This window comes from Crinia signifera, unplaced genomic scaffold, assembly GCF_055691185.1.
Source record: "Crinia signifera unplaced genomic scaffold, ASM5569118v1 HAP2_SCAFFOLD_80, whole genome shotgun sequence".
NCBI classification, from domain to species: domain Eukaryota; kingdom Metazoa; phylum Chordata; class Amphibia; order Anura; family Myobatrachidae; genus Crinia; species Crinia signifera.
Window position 1 is genome coordinate 156,614 of NW_028142708.1, and position 19,478 is coordinate 176,091.

At 51.4% G+C, this 19,478-nt stretch overlaps 11 non-coding genes across 11 annotated transcripts; all 11 read left to right on the top strand.

Moving 5' to 3' along the window:
• The first annotated feature begins 37 nt into the window (after positions 1-37).
• Positions 38-156, top strand: LOC146056360 (5S ribosomal RNA). The gene has a single exon (XR_014469164.1). It is a non-coding gene; the product is annotated as a 5S ribosomal RNA (ribosomal RNA).
• Positions 157-1,876: 1,720 nt separating this feature from the next.
• On the top strand, positions 1,877-1,995 carry LOC146056361 (5S ribosomal RNA). Its single transcript, XR_014469165.1, has one exon. It is a non-coding gene; the product is annotated as a 5S ribosomal RNA (ribosomal RNA).
• Positions 1,996-3,700: 1,705 nt separating this feature from the next.
• Positions 3,701-3,819, top strand: LOC146056363 (5S ribosomal RNA). The gene has a single exon (XR_014469166.1). It is a non-coding gene; the product is annotated as a 5S ribosomal RNA (ribosomal RNA).
• Positions 3,820-5,547: 1,728 nt separating this feature from the next.
• On the top strand, positions 5,548-5,666 carry LOC146056364 (5S ribosomal RNA). The gene has a single exon (XR_014469167.1). It is a non-coding gene; the product is annotated as a 5S ribosomal RNA (ribosomal RNA).
• Positions 5,667-7,387: 1,721 nt separating this feature from the next.
• On the top strand, positions 7,388-7,506 carry LOC146056365 (5S ribosomal RNA). Its single transcript, XR_014469168.1, has one exon. It is a non-coding gene; the product is annotated as a 5S ribosomal RNA (ribosomal RNA).
• Positions 7,507-9,209: 1,703 nt separating this feature from the next.
• On the top strand, positions 9,210-9,328 carry LOC146056367 (5S ribosomal RNA). The gene has a single exon (XR_014469170.1). It is a non-coding gene; the product is annotated as a 5S ribosomal RNA (ribosomal RNA).
• A 1,723-nt stretch (positions 9,329-11,051) lies between these two features.
• On the top strand, positions 11,052-11,170 carry LOC146056368 (5S ribosomal RNA). The gene has a single exon (XR_014469171.1). It is a non-coding gene; the product is annotated as a 5S ribosomal RNA (ribosomal RNA).
• Positions 11,171-12,901: 1,731 nt separating this feature from the next.
• LOC146056369 (5S ribosomal RNA) lies at positions 12,902-13,020 on the top strand. The gene has a single exon (XR_014469172.1). It is a non-coding gene; the product is annotated as a 5S ribosomal RNA (ribosomal RNA).
• Positions 13,021-14,740: 1,720 nt separating this feature from the next.
• LOC146056370 (5S ribosomal RNA) lies at positions 14,741-14,859 on the top strand. Its single transcript, XR_014469173.1, has one exon. It is a non-coding gene; the product is annotated as a 5S ribosomal RNA (ribosomal RNA).
• Positions 14,860-16,564: 1,705 nt separating this feature from the next.
• Positions 16,565-16,683, top strand: LOC146056371 (5S ribosomal RNA). Its single transcript, XR_014469174.1, has one exon. It is a non-coding gene; the product is annotated as a 5S ribosomal RNA (ribosomal RNA).
• Positions 16,684-18,397: 1,714 nt separating this feature from the next.
• On the top strand, positions 18,398-18,516 carry LOC146056372 (5S ribosomal RNA). Its single transcript, XR_014469175.1, has one exon. It is a non-coding gene; the product is annotated as a 5S ribosomal RNA (ribosomal RNA).
• Positions 18,517-19,478: the final 962 nt, after the last annotated feature.

The following is a 19,478-nucleotide window of genomic DNA, read 5'->3' on the forward strand; positions in this document are numbered from 1 at the left end:
GGCACGTAGAAAAGGAGCAAATGTGAGGCCGGTCTCTGCCTACGGCCACACCACCCTGAACACGCCCGATCTCGTCTGATCTCGGAAGCTAAGCAGGGTCAGGCCTGGTTAGTACTTGGATGGGAGACCGCCTGGGAATACCAGGTGCTGTAGGCTTTTGCTTTTCTAGCCTGCAACCAGCAGGAGGCGCTCACGCCAGCTTACTTTTTTTCTTCTTCTTCTTCACTTGATCACATTTTTCTTTCTTTCTGTCTTTTCTTCTTTCCTTCTTTCTTTCCTCCACTACACCAGCAGGTAGCAGCACCTGGGGTTGCCGACGCAGTCAAATGGCAGCACATGCCGCACAGGGATTTCCTGCAGCAACACAGAGTGCAGTAAAAGCGTCGCCCAGCACACAGGTTATTCCGCCGCCTCAAACACGGGCAAAGTGTTTGCCCTAAACCTGAATCCACTGCATTGCTGGACATCACATCATCCACGTGTCAGTCCGTCCCATATATCTGGAGCACAGCCACAATGCAGCTGTTGTCTGGACGGAATGTCCCAGTGAATCCGGCATGGCTGCACTTTTTATTTATGACGCGACCACGCGGCAGACACAGAAACCGGCTGCATTGGAACATGTGCACCTGCGGTGATCTTAACGGCATCAGGTGTTTCGCTAAAGAGGAGACAAGGCAACGTGTCGGCATTCTCAAACTGCCGACAGAATGATTAAGACAAATTCTATATACGCATAGTACAGAAAAAATATCCAGAGTCTGAAATCCCGACAGCCGCCATCCCAAACGTATGTATGCCGGGGAGGGTCAGGCTGCGGCGGGGAGGGTTAGGCTTCAAGAAGAGAGGCTAAGGGTTTGGCTGCGGTAAAAGGTTAGCGTTAGGAGGGCGTAACATACTTACCCGCCCAGGTGATGGAATTCGGTCATGTGACCACTGTCATTCTAAACGTCGGTCTCCCGTACCCAAATCGTATAACGGTATCACACACTATGGAGTCTATGTGCTAAGCCTTGGAGAAAGATAAAGTATCAACCAACCCGCTCCTTACACTTCTTTGTCAAACATAACCTGTAACATGGCAGTTAGGAGCTGATTGGCTGCTACTTTATCTCTCTCCACTGTATCTCTCTCTCCAGTACATAGACCCTCTGTCGACTCCACAGCAATGGATGATTGCGGACATAGAAATGGTTCTGTTTCACCAATGTACTGTACTGAGTCCGCATGCTACCTCCTCTCTGAAACAGAAGTACAGCTCCCCACTTCTGCGTGGAACCACAAGTCTCAGCCAGCCTTCTTGGCAGTCTCTGAGTCACGCTGCTCGTTGGCGTCTCTCATCGGCTACCACCGTTCCCCCTCCAGCTGCTCTTTTACTTTTAAATCAACTTTATGCGAAATGACGCTGCGCGCTTCTATGCCCTTTTTTAAAAATGGCCTAATCGGAGTAGGATCTGACAGGCCACAAAATGGCTGCCATCAGAATGCCCTGGAAAGTGATGGCTTCAGAAAGTAGCATATTACGTGTTGGTGGGACGGGTCTGTAAGTCATACCTCACAACGTCAGGGAATCACGGTGCAGCCATCTTCTCTGGGCCTCAATGCCTTGTGTGGGCCCACGTCTGCAAGGTTACAGCAGCAGCAGCAGCAGCAGCAGCAGCACCTGAAGTGCACAGGAATCTGTCTGCAACACTAATGCTAATTACAGACACTTGCCCGAGTCCTCGGTGTGTTCCTGGCTCCCAGCAACCCCCCCTCCCCAGCCACGGCCTGGACTCTGTGCAAAGCTGCCCACAGTGAGACAGCCTCCAGTCACAAGCAGACCAGCGCTGTCCCGAAGGCACGTAGAAAAGGAGCAAATGTGAGGCTGGTCTCTGCCTACGGCCACACCACCCTGAACACGCCCGATCTCGTCTGATCTCGGAAGCTAAGCAGGGTCAGGCCTGGTTAGTACTTGGATGGGAGACCGCCTGGGAATACCAGGTGCTGTAGGCTTTTGCTTTTCTAGCCTGCAACCAGCAGGAGGCGCTCACGCCAGCTTACTTTTCTTCTTCTTCACTTGATCACATTTTTCTTTCTTTCTGTCTTTTCTTCTTTCCTTCTTTCTTTCCTCCACTACACCAGCAGGTAGCAGCACCTGGGGTTGCCGACGCAGTCAAATGGCAGCACATGCCGCACAGGGATTTCCTGCAGCAACACAGAGTGCAGTAAAAGCGTCGCCCAGCACACAGGTTATTCCGCCGCCTCAAACACGGGCAAAGTGTTTGCCCTAAACCTGAATCCACTGCATTGCTGGACATCACATCATCCACGTGTCAGTCCGTCCCATATATCTGGAGCACAGCCACAATGCAGCTGTTGTCTGGACGGAATGTCCCAGTGAATCCGGCATGGCTGCACTTTTTTTTTATGACGCGACCACGCGGCAGACACAGAAACCGGCTGCATTGGAACATGTGCACCTGCGGTGATCTTAACGGCATCAGGTGTTTCGCTAAAGAGGAGACAAGGCAATGTGTCGGCATTCTCAAACTGCCGACAGAATGATTAAGACAAATTCTATATACGCATAGTACAGAAAAAATATCCAGAGTCTGAAATCCCGACAGCCGCCATCCCAAACGTATGTATGCCGGGGAGGGTCAGGCTGCGGCGGGGAGGGTTAGGCTTCAAGAAGAGAGGCTAAGGGTTTGGCTGCGGTAAAAGGTTAGCGTTAGGAGGGCGTAACATACTTACCCGCCCAGGTGATGGAATTCGGTCATGTGACCACTGTCATTCTAAACGTCGGTCTCCCGTACCCAAATCGTATAACGGTATCACACACTATGGAGTCTATGTGCTAAGCCTTGGAGAAAGATAAAGTATCAACCAACCCGCTCCTTACACTTCTTTGTCAAACATAACCTGTAACATGGCAGTTAGGAGCTGATTGGCTGCTCCTTTATCTCTCTCCACTGTATCTCTCTCTCCAGTACATAGACCCTCTGTCGACTCCACAGCAATGGATGATTGCGGACATAGAAATGGTTCTGTTTCACCAATGTACTGTACTGAGTCCGCATGCTACCTCCTCTCTGAAACAGAAGTACAGCTCCCCACTTCTGCGTGGAACCACAAGTCTCAGCCAGCCTTCTTGGCAGTCTCTGAGTCACGCTGCTCGTTGGCGTCTCTCATCGGCTACCACCGTTCCCCCTCCAGCTGCTCTTTTACTTTTAAATCAACTTTATGCGAAATGACGCTGCGCGCTTCTATGCCCTTTTTTAAAAATGGCCTAATCGGAGTAGGATCTGACAGGCCACAAAATGGCTGCCATCAGAATGCCCTGGAAAGTGATGGCTTCAGAAAGTAGCATATTACGTGTTGGTGGGACGGGTCTGTAAGTCATACCTCACAACGTCAGGGAATCACGGTGCAGCCATCTTCTCTGGGCCTCAATGCCTTGTGTGGGCCCACGTCTGCAAGGTTACAGCAGCAGCAGCAGCAGCACCTGAAGTGCACAGGAATCTGTCTGCAACACTAATGCTAATTACAGACACTTGCCCGAGTCCTCGGTGTGTTCCTGGCTCCCAGCAACCCCCCCTCCCCAGCCACGGCCTGGACTCTGTGCAAAGCTGCCCACAGTGAGACAGCCTCCAGTCACAAGCAGACCAGCGCTGTCTCGAAGGCACGTAGAAAAGGAGCAAATGTGAGGCCGGTCTCTGCCTACGGCCACACCACCCTGAACACGCCCGATCTCGTCTGATCTCGGAAGCTAAGCAGGGTCAGGCCTGGTTAGTACTTGGATGGGAGACCGCCTGGGAATACCAGGTGCTGTAGGCTTTTGCTTTTCTAGCCTGCAACCAGCAGGAGGCGCTCACGCCAGCTTACTTTTTTTCTTCTTCTTCTTCACTTGATCACATTTTTCTTTCTTTCTGTCTTTTCTTCTTTCCTTCTTTCTTTCCTCCACTACACCAGCAGGTAGCAGCACCTGGGGTTGCCGACGCAGTCAAATGGCAGCACATGCCGCACAGGGATTTCCTGCAGCAACACAGAGTGCAGTAAAAGCGTCGCCCAGCACACAGGTTATTCCGCCGCCTCAAACACGGGCAAAGTGTTTGCCCTAAACCTGAATCCACTGCATTGCTGGACATCACATCATCCACGTGTCAGTCCGTCCCATATATCTGGAGCACAGCCACAATGCAGCTGTTGTCTGGACGGAATGTCCCAGTGAATCCGGCATGGCTGCACTTTTTATTTATGACGCGACCACGCGGCAGACACAGAAACCGGCTGCATTGGAACATGTGCACCTGCGGTGATCTTAACGGCATCAGGTGTTTCGCTAAAGAGGAGACAAGGCAACGTGTCGGCATTCTCAAACTGCCGACAGAATGATTAAGACAAATTCTATATACGCATAGTACAGAAAAAATATCCAGAGTCTGAAATCCCGACAGCCGCCATCCCAAACGTATGTATGCCGGGGAGGGTCAGGCTGCGGCGGGGAGGGTTAGGCTTCAAGAAGAGAGGCTAAGGGTTTGGCTGCGGTAAAAGGTTAGCGTTAGGAGGGCGTAACATACTTACCCGCCCAGGTGATGGAATTCGGTCATGTGACCACTGTCATTCTAAACGTCGGTCTCCCGTACCCAAATCGTATAACGGTATCACACACTATGGAGTCTATGTGCTAAGCCTTGGAGAAAGATAAAGTATCAACCAACCCGCTCCTTACACTTCTTTGTCAAACATAACCTGTAACATGGCAGTTAGGAGCTGATTGGCTGCTACTTTATCTCTCTCCACTGTATCTCTCTCTCTCCAGTACATAGACCCTCTGTCGACTCCACAGCAATGGATGATTGCGGACATAGAAATGGTTCTGTTTCACCAATGTACTGTACTGAGTCCGCATGCTACCTCCTCTCTGAAACAGAAGTACAGCTCCCCACTTCTGCGTGGAACCACAAGTCTCAGCCAGCCTTCTTGGCAGTCTCTGAGTCACGCTGCTCGTTGGCGTCTCTCATCGGCTACCACCGTTCCCCCTCCAGCTGCTCTTTTACTTTTAAATCAACTTTATGCGAAATGACGCTGCGCGCTTCTATGCCCTTTTTTAAAAATGGCCTAATCGGAGTAGGATCTGACAGGCCACAAAATGGCTGCCATCAGAATGCCCTGGAAAGTGATGGCTTCAGAAAGTAGCATATTACGTGTTGGTGGGACGGGTCTGTAAGTCATACCTCACAACGTCAGGGAATCACGGTGCAGCCATCTTCTCTGGGCCTCAATGCCTTGTGTGGGCCCACGTCTGCAAGGTTACAGCAGCAGCAGCAGCAGCAGCAGCAGCAGCAGCACCTGAAGTGCACAGGAATCTGTCTGCAACACTAATGCTAATTACAGACACTTGCCCGAGTCCTCGGTGTGTTCCTGGCTCCCAGCAACCCCCCCTCCCCAGCCACGGCCTGGACTCTGTGCAAAGCTGCCCACAGTGAGACAGCCTCCAGTCACAAGCAGACCAGCGCTGTCTCGAAGGCACGTAGAAAAGGAGCAAATGTGAGGCCGGTCTCTGCCTACGGCCACACCACCCTGAACACGCCCGATCTCGTCTGATCTCGGAAGCTAAGCAGGGTCAGGCCTGGTTAGTACTTGGATGGGAGACCGCCTGGGAATACCAGGTGCTGTAGGCTTTTGCTTTTCTAGCCTGCAACCAGCAGGAGGCGCTCACGCCAGCTTACTTTTTTTCTTCTTCTTCTTCACTTGATCACATTTTTCTTTCTTTCTGTCTTTTCTTCTTTCCTTCTTTCTTTCCTCCACTACACCAGCAGGTAGCAGCACCTGGGGTTGCCGACGCAGTCAAATGGCAGCACATGCCGCACAGGGATTTCCTGCAGCAACACAGAGTGCAGTAAAAGCGTCGCCCAGCACACAGGTTATTCCGCCGCCTCAAACACGGGCAAAGTGTTTACCCTAAACCTGAATCCACTGCATTGCTGGACATCACATCATCCACGTGTCAGTCCGTCCCATATATCTGGAGCACAGCCACAATGCAGCTGTTGTCTGGACGGAATGTCCCAGTGAATCCGGCATGGCTGCACTTTTTATTTATGACGCGACCACGCGGCAGACACAGAAACCGGCTGCATTGGAACATGTGCACCTGCGGTGATCTTAACGGCATCAGGTGTTTCGCTAAAGAGGAGACAAGGCAACGTGTCGGCATTCTCAAACTGCCGACAGAATGATTAAGACAAATTCTATATACGCATAGTACAGAAAAAATATCCAGAGTCTGAAATCCCGACAGCCGCCATCCCAAACGTATGTATGCCGGGGAGGGTCAGGCTGCGGCGGGGAGGGTTAGGCTTCAAGAAGAGAGGCTAAGGGTTTGGCTGCGGTAAAAGGTTAGCGTTAGGAGGGCGTAACATACTTACCCGCCCAGGTGATGGAATTCGGTCATGTGACCACTGTCATTCTAAACGTCGGTCTCCCGTACCCAAATCGTATAACGGTATCACACACTATGGAGTCTATGTGCTAAGCCTTGGAGAAAGATAAAGTATCAACCAACCCGCTCCTTACACTTCTTTGTCAAACATAACCTGTAACATGGCAGTTAGGAGCTGATTGGCTGCTACTTTATCTCTCTCCACTGTATCTCTCTCTCCAGTACATAGACCCTCTGTCGACTCCACAGCAATGGATGATTGCGGACATAGAAATGGTTCTGTTTCACCAATGTACTGTACTGAGTCCGCATGCTACCTCCTCTCTGAAACAGAAGTACAGCTCCCCACTTCTGCGTGGAACCACAAGTCTCAGCCAGCCTTCTTGGCAGTCTCTGAGTCACGCTGCTCGTTGGCGTCTCTCATCGGCTACCACCGTTCCCCCTCCAGCTGCTCTTTTACTTTTAAATCAACTTTATGCGAAATGACGCTGCGCGCTTCTATGCCTTTTTTAAAAATGGCCTAATCGGAGTAGGATCTGACAGGCCACAAAATGGCTGCCATCAGAATGCCCTGGAAAGTGATGGCTTCAGAAAGTAGCATATTACGTGTTGGTGGGACGGGTCTGTAAGTCATACCTCACAACGTCAGGGAATCACGGTGCAGCCATCTTCTCTGGGCCTCAATGCCTTGTGTGGGCCCACGTCTGCAAGGTTACAGCAGCAGCAGCAGCAGCAGCAGCAGCACCTGAAGTGCACAGGAATCTGTCTGCAACACTAATGCTAATTACAGACACTTGCCCGAGTCCTCGGTGTGTTCCTGGCTCCCAGCAACCCCCCCTCCCCAGCCACGGCCTGGACTCTGTGCAAAGCTGCCCACAGTGAGACAGCCTCCAGTCACAAGCAGACCAGCGCTCTGTCCCGAAGGCACGTAGAAAAGGAGCAAATGTGAGGCTGGTCTCTGCCTACGGCCACACCACCCTGAACACGCCCGATCTCGTCTGATCTCGGAAGCTAAGCAGGGTCAGGCCTGGTTAGTACTTGGATGGGAGACCGCCTGGGAATACCAGGTGCTGTAGGCTTTTGCTTTTCTAGCCTGCAACCAGCAGGAGGCGCTCACGCCAGCTTACTTTTCTTCTTCTTCACTTGATCACATTTTCTTTCTTTCTGTCTTTTCTTCTTTCCTTCTTTCTTTCCTCCACTACAAAGCAGGTAGCAGCACCTGGGGTTGCCGACGCAGTCAAATGGCAGCACATGCCGCACAGGGATTTCCTGCAGCAACACAGAGTGCAGTAAAAGCGTCGCCCAGCACACAGGTTATTCCGCCGCCTCAAACACGGGCAAAGTGTTTGCCCTAAACCTGAATCCACTGCATTGCTGGACATCACATCATCCACGTGTCAGTCCGTCCCATATATCTGGAGCACAGCCACAATGCAGCTGTTGTCTGGACGGAATGTCCCAGTGAATCCGGCATGGCTGCACTTTTTTTTTATGACGCGACCACGCGGCAGACACAGAAACCGGCTGCATTGGAACATGTGCACCTGCGGTGATCTTAACGGCATCAGGTGTTTCGCTAAAGAGGAGACAAGGCAATGTGTCGGCATTCTCAAACTGCCGACAGAATGATTAAGACAAATTCTATATACGCATAGTACAGAAAAAATATCCAGAGTCTGAAATCCCGACAGCCGCCATCCCAAACGTATGTATGCCGGGGAGGGTCAGGCTGCGGCGGGGAGGGTTAGGCTTCAAGAAGAGAGGCTAAGGGTTTGGCTGCGGTAAAAGGTTAGCGTTAGGAGGGCGTAACATACTTACCCGCCCAGGTGATGGAATTCGGTCATGTGACCACTGTCATTCTAAACGTCGGTCTCCCGTACCCAAATCGTATAACGGTATCACACACTATGGAGTCTATGTGCTAAGCCTTGGAGAAAGATAAAGTATCAACCAACCCGCTCCTTACACTTCTTTGTCAAACATAACCTGTAACATGGCAGTTAGGAGCTGATTGGCTGCTCCTTTATCTCTCTCCACTGTATCTCTCTCTCCAGTACATAGACCCTCTGTCGACTCCACAGCAATGGATGATTGCGGACATAGAAATGGTTCTGTTTCACCAATGTACTGTACTGAGTCCGCATGCTACCTCCTCTCTGAAACAGAAGTACAGCTCCCCACTTCTGCGTGGAACCACAAGTCTCAGCCAGCCTTCTTGGCAGTCTCTGAGTCACGCTGCTCGTTGGCGTCTCTCATCGGCTACCACCGTTCCCCCTCCAGCTGCTCTTTTACTTTTAAATCAACTTTATGCGAAATGACGCTGCGCGCTTCTATGCCCTTTTTTAAAAATGGCCTAATCGGAGTAGGATCTGACAGGCCACAAAATGGCTGCCATCAGAATGCCCTGGAAAGTGATGGCTTCAGAAAGTAGCATATTACGTGTTGGTGGGACGGGTCTGTAAGTCATACCTCACAACGTCAGGGAATCACGGTGCAGCCATCTTCTCTGGGCCTCAATGCCTTGTGTGGGCCCACGTCTGCAAGGTTACAGCAGCAGCAGCAGCAGCACCTGAAGTGCACAGGAATCTGTCTGCAACACTAATGCTAATTACAGACACTTGCCCGAGTCCTCGGTGTGTTCCTGGCTCCCAGCAACCCCCCCTCCCCAGCCACGGCCTGGACTCTGTGCAAAGCTGCCCACAGTGAGACAGCCTCCAGTCACAAGCAGACCAGCGCTGTCCCGAAGGCACGTAGAAAAGGAGCAAATGTGAGGCTGTTCTCTGCCTACGGCCACACCACCCTGAACACGCCCGATCTCGTCTGATCTCGGAAGCTAAGCAGGGTCAGGCCTGGTTAGTACTTGGATGGGAGACCGCCTGGGAATACCAGGTGCTGTAGGCTTTTGCTTTTCTAGCCTGCAACCAGCAGGAGGCGCTCACGCCAGCTTACTTTTCTTCTTCTTCTTCTTCTTCACTTGATCACATTTTTCTTTCTTTCTGTCTTTTCTTCTTTCCTTCTTTCTTTCCTCCACTACACCAGCAGGTAGCAGCACCTGGGGTTGCCAACGCAGTCAAATGGCAGCACATGCCGCACAGGGATTTACTGCAGCAACACAGAGTGCAGTAAAAGCGTCGCCCAGCACACAGGTTATTCCGCCGCCTCAAACACGGGCAAAGTGTTTGCCCTAAACCTGAATCCACTGCATTGCTGGACATCACATCATCCACGTGTCAGTCCGTCCCATATATCTGGAGCACAGCCACAATGCAGCTGTTGTCTGGACGGAATGTCCCAGTGAATCCGGCATGGCTGCACTTTTTATTTATGACGCGACCACGCGGCAGACACAGAAACCGGCTGCATTGGAACATGTGCACCTGCGGTGATCTTAACGGCATCAGGTGTTTCGCTAAAGAGGAGACAAGGCAACGTGTCGGCATTCTCAAACTGACGACAGAATGATTAAGACAAATTCTATATACGCATAGTACAGAAAAAATATCCAGAGTCTGAAATCCCGACAGCTGCCATCCCAAACGTATGTATGCCGGGGAGGGTCAGGCTGCGGCGGGGAGGGTTAGGCTTCAAGAAGAGAGGCTAAGGGTTTGGCTGCGGTAAAAGGTTAGCGTTAGGAGGGCGTAACATACTTACCCGCCCAGGTGATGGAATTCGGTCATGTGACCACTGTCATTCTAAACGTCGGTCTCCCGTACCCAAATCGTATAACGGTATCACACACTATGGAGTCTATGTGCTAAGCCTTGGAGAAAGATAAAGTATCAACCAACCCGCTCCTTACACTTCTTTGTCAAACATAACCTGTAACATGGCAGTTAGGAGCTGATTGGCTGCTACTTTATCTCTCTCCACTGTATCTCTCTCTCCAGTACATAGACCCTCTGTCGACTCCACAGCAATGGATGATTGCGGACATAGAAATGGTTCTGTTTCACCAATGTACTGTACTGAGTCCGCATGCTACCTCCTCTCTGAAACAGAAGTACAGCTCCCCACTTCTGCGTGGAACCACAAGTCTCAGCCAGCCTTCTTGGCAGTCTCTGAGTCACGCTGCTCGTTGGCGTCTCTCATCGGCTACCACCGTTCCCCCTCCAGCTGCTCTTTTACTTTTAAATCAACTTTATGCGAAATGACGCTGCGCGCTTCTATGCCCTTTTTTAAAAATGGCCTAATCGGAGTAGGATCTGACAGGCCACAAAATGGCTGCCATCAGAATGCCCTGGAAAGTGATGGCTTCAGAAAGTAGCATATTACGTGTTGGTGGGACGGGTCTGTAAGTCATACCTCACAACGTCAGGGAATCACGGTGCAGCCATCTTCTCTGGGCCTCAATGCCTTGTGTGGGCCCACGTCTGCAAGGTTACAGCAGCAGCAGCAGCAGCAGCAGCAGCACCTGAAGTGCACAGGAATCTGTCTGCAACACTAATGCTAATTACAGACACTTGCCCGAGTCCTCGGTGTGTTCCTGGCTCCCAGCAACCCCCCCTCCCCAGCCACGGCCTGGACTCTGTGCAAAGCTGCCCACAGTGAGACAGCCTCCAGTCACAAGCAGACCAGCGCTGTCTCGAAGGCACGTAGAAAAGGAGCAAATGTGAGGCCGGTCTCTGCCTACGGCCACACCACCCTGAACACGCCCGATCTCGTCTGATCTCGGAAGCTAAGCAGGGTCAGGCCTGGTTAGTACTTGGATGGGAGACCGCCTGGGAATACCAGGTGCTGTAGGCTTTTGCTTTTCTAGCCTGCAACCAGCAGGAGGCGCTCACGCCAGCTTACTTTTTTTCTTCTTCTTCTTCACTTGATCACATTTTTCTTTCTTTCTGTCTTTTCTTCTTTCCTTCTTTCTTTCCTCCACTACACCAGCAGGTAGCAGCACCTGGGGTTGCCGACGCAGTCAAATGGCAGCACATGCCGCACAGGGATTTCCTGCAGCAACACAGAGTGCAGTAAAAGCGTCGCCCAGCACACAGGTTATTCCGCCGCCTCAAACACGGGCAAAGTGTTTGCCCTAAACCTGAATCCACTGCATTGCTGGACATCACATCATCCACGTGTCAGTCCGTCCCATATATCTGGAGCACAGCCACAATGCAGCTGTTGTCTGGACGGAATGTCCCAGTGAATCCGGCATGGCTGCACTTTTTATTTATGACGCGACCACGCGGCAGACACAGAAACCGGCTGCATTGGAACATGTGCACCTGCGGTGATCTTAACGGCATCAGGTGTTTCGCTAAAGAGGAGACAAGGCAACGTGTCGGCATTCTCAAACTGCCGACAGAATGATTAAGACAAATTCTATATACGCATAGTACAGAAAAAATATCCAGAGTCTGAAATCCCGACAGCCGCCATCCCAAACGTATGTATGCCGGGGAGGGTCAGGCTGCGGCGGGGAGGGTTAGGCTTCAAGAAGAGAGGCTAAGGGTTTGGCTGCGGTAAAAGGTTAGCGTTAGGAGGGCGTAACATACTTACCCGCCCAGGTGATGGAATTCGGTCATGTGACCACTGTCATTCTAAACGTCGGTCTCCCGTACCCAAATCGTATAACGGTATCACACACTATGGAGTCTATGTGCTAAGCCTTGGAGAAAGATAAAGTATCAACCAACCCGCTCCTTACACTTCTTTGTCAAACATAACCTGTAACATGGCAGTTAGGAGCTGATTGGCTGCTACTTTATCTCTCTCCACTGTATCTCTCTCTCTCCAGTACATAGACCCTCTGTCGACTCCACAGCAATGGATGATTGCGGACATAGAAATGGTTCTGTTTCACCAATGTACTGTACTGAGTCCGCATGCTACCTCCTCTCTGAAACAGAAGTACAGCTCCCCACTTCTGCGTGGAACCACAAGTCTCAGCCAGCCTTCTTGGCAGTCTCTGAGTCACGCTGCTCGTTGGCGTCTCTCATCGGCTACCACCGTTCCCCCTCCAGCTGCTCTTTTACTTTTAAATCAACTTTATGCGAAATGACGCTGCGCGCTTCTATGCCCTTTTTTAAAAATGGCCTAATCGGAGTAGGATCTGACAGGCCACAAAATGGCTGCCATCAGAATGCCCTGGAAAGTGATGGCTTCAGAAAGTAGCATATTACGTGTTGGTGGGACGGGTCTGTAAGTCATACCTCACAACGTCAGGGAATCACGGTGCAGCCATCTTCTCTGGGCCTCAATGCCTTGTGTGGGCCCACGTCTGCAAGGTTACAGCAGCAGCAGCAGCAGCAGCAGCAGCAGCAGCAGCACCTGAAGTGCACAGGAATCTGTCTGCAACACTAATGCTAATTACAGACACTTGCCCGAGTCCTCGGTGTGTTCCTGGCTCCCAGCAACCCCCCCTCCCCAGCCACGGCCTGGACTCTGTGCAAAGCTGCCCACAGTGAGACAGCCTCCAGTCACAAGCAGACCAGCGCTGTCTCGAAGGCACGTAGAAAAGGAGCAAATGTGAGGCCGGTCTCTGCCTACGGCCACACCACCCTGAACACGCCCGATCTCGTCTGATCTCGGAAGCTAAGCAGGGTCAGGCCTGGTTAGTACTTGGATGGGAGACCGCCTGGGAATACCAGGTGCTGTAGGCTTTTGCTTTTCTAGCCTGCAACCAGCAGGAGGCGCTCACGCCAGCTTACTTTTTTTCTTCTTCTTCTTCACTTGATCACATTTTTCTTTCTTTCTGTCTTTTCTTCTTTCCTTCTTTCTTTCCTCCACTACACCAGCAGGTAGCAGCACCTGGGGTTGCCGACGCAGTCAAATGGCAGCACATGCCGCACAGGGATTTCCTGCAGCAACACAGAGTGCAGTAAAAGCGTCGCCCAGCACACAGGTTATTCCGCCGCCTCAAACACGGGCAAAGTGTTTGCCCTAAACCTGAATCCACTGCATTGCTGGACATCACATCATCCACGTGTCAGTCCGTCCCATATATCTGGAGCACAGCCACAATGCAGCTGTTGTCTGGACGGAATGTCCCAGTGAATCCGGCATGGCTGCACTTTTTATTTATGACGCGACCACGCGGCAGACACAGAAACCGGCTGCATTGGAACATGTGCACCTGCGGTGATCTTAACGGCATCAGGTGTTTCGCTAAAGAGGAGACAAGGCAACGTGTCGGCATTCTCAAACTGCCGACAGAATGATTAAGACAAATTCTATATACGCATAGTACAGAAAAAATATCCAGAGTCTGAAATCCCGACAGCCGCCATCCCAAACGTATGTATGCCGGGGAGGGTCAGGCTGCGGCGGGGAGGGTTAGGCTTCAAGAAGAGAGGCTAAGGGTTTGGCTGCGGTAAAAGGTTAGCGTTAGGAGGGCGTAACATACTTACCCGCCCAGGTGATGGAATTCGGTCATGTGACCACTGTCATTCTAAACGTCGGTCTCCCGTACCCAAATCGTATAACGGTATCACACACTATGGAGTCTATGTGCTAAGCCTTGGAGAAAGATAAAGTATCAACCAACCCGCTCCTTACACTTCTTTGTCAAACATAACCTGTAACATGGCAGTTAGGAGCTGATTGGCTGCTACTTTATCTCTCTCCACTGTATCTCTCTCTCCAGTACATAGACCCTCTGTCGACTCCACAGCAATGGATGATTGCGGACATAGAAATGGTTCTGTTTCACCAATGTACTGTACTGAGTCCGCATGCTACCTCCTCTCTGAAACAGAAGTACAGCTCCCCACTTCTGCGTGGAACCACAAGTCTCAGCCAGCCTTCTTGGCAGTCTCTGAGTCACGCTGCTCGTTGGCGTCTCTCATCGGCTACCACCGTTCCCCCTCCAGCTGCTCTTTTACTTTTAAATCAACTTTATGCGAAATGACGCTGCGCGCTTCTATGCCCTTTTTTAAAAATGGCCTAATCGGAGTAGGATCTGACAGGCCACAAAATGGCTGCCATCAGAATGCCCTGGAAAGTGATGGCTTCAGAAAGTAGCATATTACGTGTTGGTGGGACGGGTCTGTAAGTCATACCTCACAACGTCAGGGAATCACGGTGCAGCCATCTTCTCTGGGCCTCAATGCCTTGTGTGGGCCCACGTCTGCAAGGTTACAGCAGCAGCAGCAGCAGCAGCAGCAGCACCTGAAGTGCACAGGAATCTGTCTGCAACACTAATGCTAATTACAGACACTTGCCCGAGTCCTCGGTGTGTTCCTGGCTCCCAGCAACCCCCCCTCCCCAGCCACGGCCTGGACTCTGTGCAAAGCTGCCCACAGTGAGACAGCCTCCAGTCACAAGCAGACCAGCGCTGTCCCGAAGGCACGTAGAAAAGGAGCAAATGTGAGGCTGGTCTCTGCCTACGGCCACACCACCCTGAACACGCCCGATCTCGTCTGATCTCGGAAGCTAAGCAGGGTCAGGCCTGGTTAGTACTTGGATGGGAGACCGCCTGGGAATACCAGGTGCTGTAGGCTTTTGCTTTTCTAGCCTGCAACCAGCAGGAGGCGCTCACGCCAGCTTACTTTTCTTCTTCTTCACTTGATCACATTTTTCTTTCTTTCTGTCTTTTCTTCTTTCCTTCTTTCTTTCCTCCACTACACCAGCAGGTAGCAGCACCTGGGGTTGCCGACGCAGTCAAATGGCAGCACATGCCGCACAGGGATTTCCTGCAGCAACACAGAGTGCAGTAAAAGCGTCGCCCAGCACACAGGTTATTCCGCCGCCTCAAACACGGGCAAAGTGTTTGCCCTAAACCTGAATCCACTGCATTGCTGGACATCACATCATCCACGTGTCAGTCCGTCCCATATATCTGGAGCACAGCCACAATGCAGCTGTTGTCTGGACGGAATGTCCCAGTGAATCCGGCATGGCTGCACTTTTTTTTTATGACGCGACCACGCGGCAGACACAGAAACCGGCTGCATTGGAACATGTGCACCTGCGGTGATCTTAACGGCATCAGGTGTTTCGCTAAAGAGGAGACAAGGCAATGTGTCGGCATTCTCAAACTGCCGACAGAATGATTAAGACAAATTCTATATACGCATAGTACAGAAAAAATATCCAGAGTCTGAAATCCCGACAGCCGCCATCCCAAACGTATGTATGCCGGGGAGGGTCAGGCTGCGGCGGGGAGGGTTAGGCTTCAAGAAGAGAGGCTAAGGGTTTGGCTGCGGTAAAAGGTTAGCGTTAGGAGGGCGTAACATACTTACCCGCCCAGGTGATGGAATTCGGTCATGTGACCACTGTCATTCTAAACGTCGGTCTCCCGTACCCAAATCGTATAACGGTATCACACACTATGGAGTCTATGTGCTAAGCCTTGGAGAAAGATAAAGTATCAACCAACCCGCTCCTTACACTTCTTTGTCAAACATAACCTGTAACATGGCAGTTAGGAGCTGATTGGCTGCTCCTTTATCTCTCTCCACTGTATCTCTCTCTCCAGTACATAGACCCTCTGTCGACTCCACAGCAATGGATGATTGCGGACATAGAAATGGTTCTGTTTCACCAATGTACTGTACTGAGTCCGCATGCTACCTCCTCTCTGAAACAGAAGTACAGCTCCCCACTTCTGCGTGGAACCACAAGTCTCAGCCAGCCTTCTTGGCAGTCTCTGAGTCACGCTGCTCGTTGGCGTCTCTCATCGGCTACCACCGTTCCCCCTCCAGCTGCTCTTTTACTTTTAAATCAACTTTATGCGAAATGACGCTGCGCGCTTCTATGCCCTTTTTTAAAAATGGCCTAATCGGAGTAGGATCTGACAGGCCACAAAATGGCTGCCATCAGAATGCCCTGGAAAGTGATGGCTTCAGAAAGTAGCATATTACGTGTTGGTGGGACGGGTCTGTAAGTCATACCTCACAACGTCAGGGAATCACGGTGCAGCCATCTTCTCTGGGCCTCAATGCCTTGTGTGGGCCCACGTCTGCAAGGTTACAGCAGCAGCAGCAGCAGCACCTGAAGTGCACAGGAATCTGTCTGCAACACTAATGCTAATTACAGACACTTGCCCGAGTCCTCGGTGTGTTCCTGGCTCCCAGCAACCCCCCCTCCCCAGCCACGGCCTGGACTCTGTGCAAAGCTGCCCACAGTGAGACAGCCTCCAGTCACAAGCAGACCAGCGCTGTCCCGAAGGCACGTAGAAAAGGAGCAAATGTGAGGCTGTTCTCTGCCTACGGCCACACCACCCTGAACACGCCCGATCTCGTCTGATCTCGGAAGCTAAGCAGGGTCAGGCCTGGTTAGTACTTGGATGGGAGACCGCCTGGGAATACCAGGTGCTGTAGGCTTTTGCTTTTCTAGCCTGCAACCAGCAGGAGGCGCTCACGCCAGCTTACTTTTCTTCTTCTTCTTCTTCTTCACTTGATCACATTTTTCTTTCTTTCTGTCTTTTCTTCTTTCCTTCTTTCTTTCCTCCACTACACCAGCAGGTAGCAGCACCTGGGGTTGCCAACGCAGTCAAATGGCAGCACATGCCGCACAGGGATTTACTGCAGCAACACAGAGTGCAGTAAAAGCGTCGCCCAGCACACAGGTTATTCCGCCGCCTCAAACACGGGCAAAGTGTTTGCCCTAAACCTGAATCCACTGCATTGCTGGACATCACATCATCCTTGTGTCAGTCCGTCCCATATATCTGGAGCACAGCCACAATGCAGCTGTTGTCTGGACGGAATGTCCCAGTGAATCCGGCATGGCTGCACTTTTTTTTTATGACGCGACCACGCGGCAGACACAGAAACCGGCTGCATTGGAACATGTGCACCTGCGGTGATCTTAACGGCAACAGGTGTTTCGCTAAAGAGGAGACAAGGCAATGTGTCGGCATTCTCAAACTGCCGACAGAATGATTAAGACAAATTCTATATACGCATAGTACAGAAAAAATATCCAGAGTCTGAAATCCCGACAGCCGCCATCCCAAACGTATGTATGCCGGGGAGGGTCAGGCTGCGGCGGGGAGGGTTAGGCTTCAAGAAGAGAGGCTAAGGGTTTGGCTGCGGTAAAAGGTTAGCGTTAGGAGGGCGTAACATACTTACCCGCCCAGGTGATGGAATTCGGTCATGTGACCACTGTCATTCTAAACGTCGGTCTCCCGTACCCAAATCGTATAACGGTATCACACACTATGGAGTCTATGTGCTAAGCCTTGGAGAAAGATAAAGTATCAACCAACCCGCTCCTTACACTTCTTTGTCAAACATAACCTGTAACATGGCAGTTAGGAGCTGATTGGCTGCTCCTTTATCTCTCTCCACTGTATCTCTCTCTCCAGTACATAGACCCTCTGTCGACTCCACAGCAATGGATGATTGCGGACATAGAAATGGTTCTGTTTCACCAATGTACTGTACTGAGTACGCATGCTACCTCCTCTCTGAAACAGAAGTACAGCTCCCCACTTCTGCGTGGAACCACAAGTCTCAGCCAGCCTTCTTGGCAGTCTCTGAGTCACGCTGCTCGTTGGCGTCTCTCATCGGCTACCACCGTTCCCCCTCCAGCTGCTCTTTTACTTTTAAATCAACTTTATGCGAAATGACGCTGCGCGCTTCTATGCCCTTTTTTAAAAATGGCCTAATCGGAGTAGGATCTGACAGGCCACAAAATGGCTGCCATCAGAATGCCCTGGAAAGTGATGGCTTCAGAAAGTAGCATATTACGTGTTGGTGGGACGGGTCTGTAAGTCATACCTCACAACGTCAGGGAATCACGGTGCAGCCATCTTCTCTGGGCCTCAATGCCTTGTGTGGGCCCACGTCTGCAAGGTTACAGCAGCAGCAGCAGCAGCACCTGAAGTGCACAGGAATCTGTCTGCAACACTAATGCTAATTACAGACACTTGCCCGAGTCCTCGGTGTGTTCCTGGCTCCCAGCAACCCCCCCTCCCCAGCCACGGCCTGGACTCTGTGCAAAGCTGCCCACAGTGAGACAGCCTCCAGTCACAAGCAGACCAGCGCTGTCCCGAAGGCACGTAGAAAAGGAGCAAATGTGAGGCTGTTCTCTGCCTACGGCCACACCACCCTGAACACGCCCGATCTCGTCTGATCTCGGAAGCTAAGCAGGGTCAGGCCTGGTTAGTACTTGGATGGGAGACCGCCTGGGAATACCAGGTGCTGTAGGCTTTTGCTTTTCTAGCCTGCAACCAGCAGGAGGCGCTCACGCCAGCTTACTTTTCTTCTTCTTCTTCTTCTTCACTTGATCACATTTTTCTTTCTTTCTGTCTTTTCTTCTTTCCTTCTTTCTTTCCTCCACTACACCAGCAGGTAGCAGCACCTGGGGTTGCCAACGCAGTCAAATGGCAGCACATGCCGCACAGGGATTTACTGCAGCAACACAGAGTGCAGTAAAAGCGTCGCCCAGCACACAGGTTATTCCGCCGCCTCAAACACGGGCAAAGTGTTTGCCCTAAACCTGAATCCACTGCATTGCTGGACATCACATCATCCACGTGTCAGTCCGTCCCATATATCTGGAGCACAGCCACAATGCAGCTGTTGTCTGGACGGAATGTCCCAGTGAATCCGGCATGGCTGCACTTTTTATTTATGACGCGACCACGCGGCAGACACAGAAACCGGCTGCATTGGAACATGTGCACCTGCGGTGATCTTAACGGCATCAGGTGTTTCGCTAAAGAGGAGACAAGGCAACGTGTCGGCATTCTCAAACTGACGACAGAATGATTAAGACAAATTCTATATACGCATAGTACAGAAAAAATATCCAGAGTCTGAAATCCCGACAGCTGCCATCCCAAACGTATGTATGCCGGGGAGGGTCAGGCTGCGGCGGGGAGGGTTAGGCTTCAAGAAGAGAGGCTAAGGGTTTGGCTGCGGTAAAAGGTTAGCGTTAGGAGGGCGTAACATACTTACCCGCCCAGGTGATGGAATTCGGTCATGTGACCACTGTCATTCTAAACGTCGGTCTCCCGTACCCAAATCGTATAACGGTATCACACACTATGGAGTCTATGTGCTAAGCCTTGGAGAAAGATAAAGTATCAACCAACCCGCTCCTTACACTTCTTTGTCAAACATAACCTGTAACATGGCAGTTAGGAGCTGATTGGCTGCTACTTTATCTC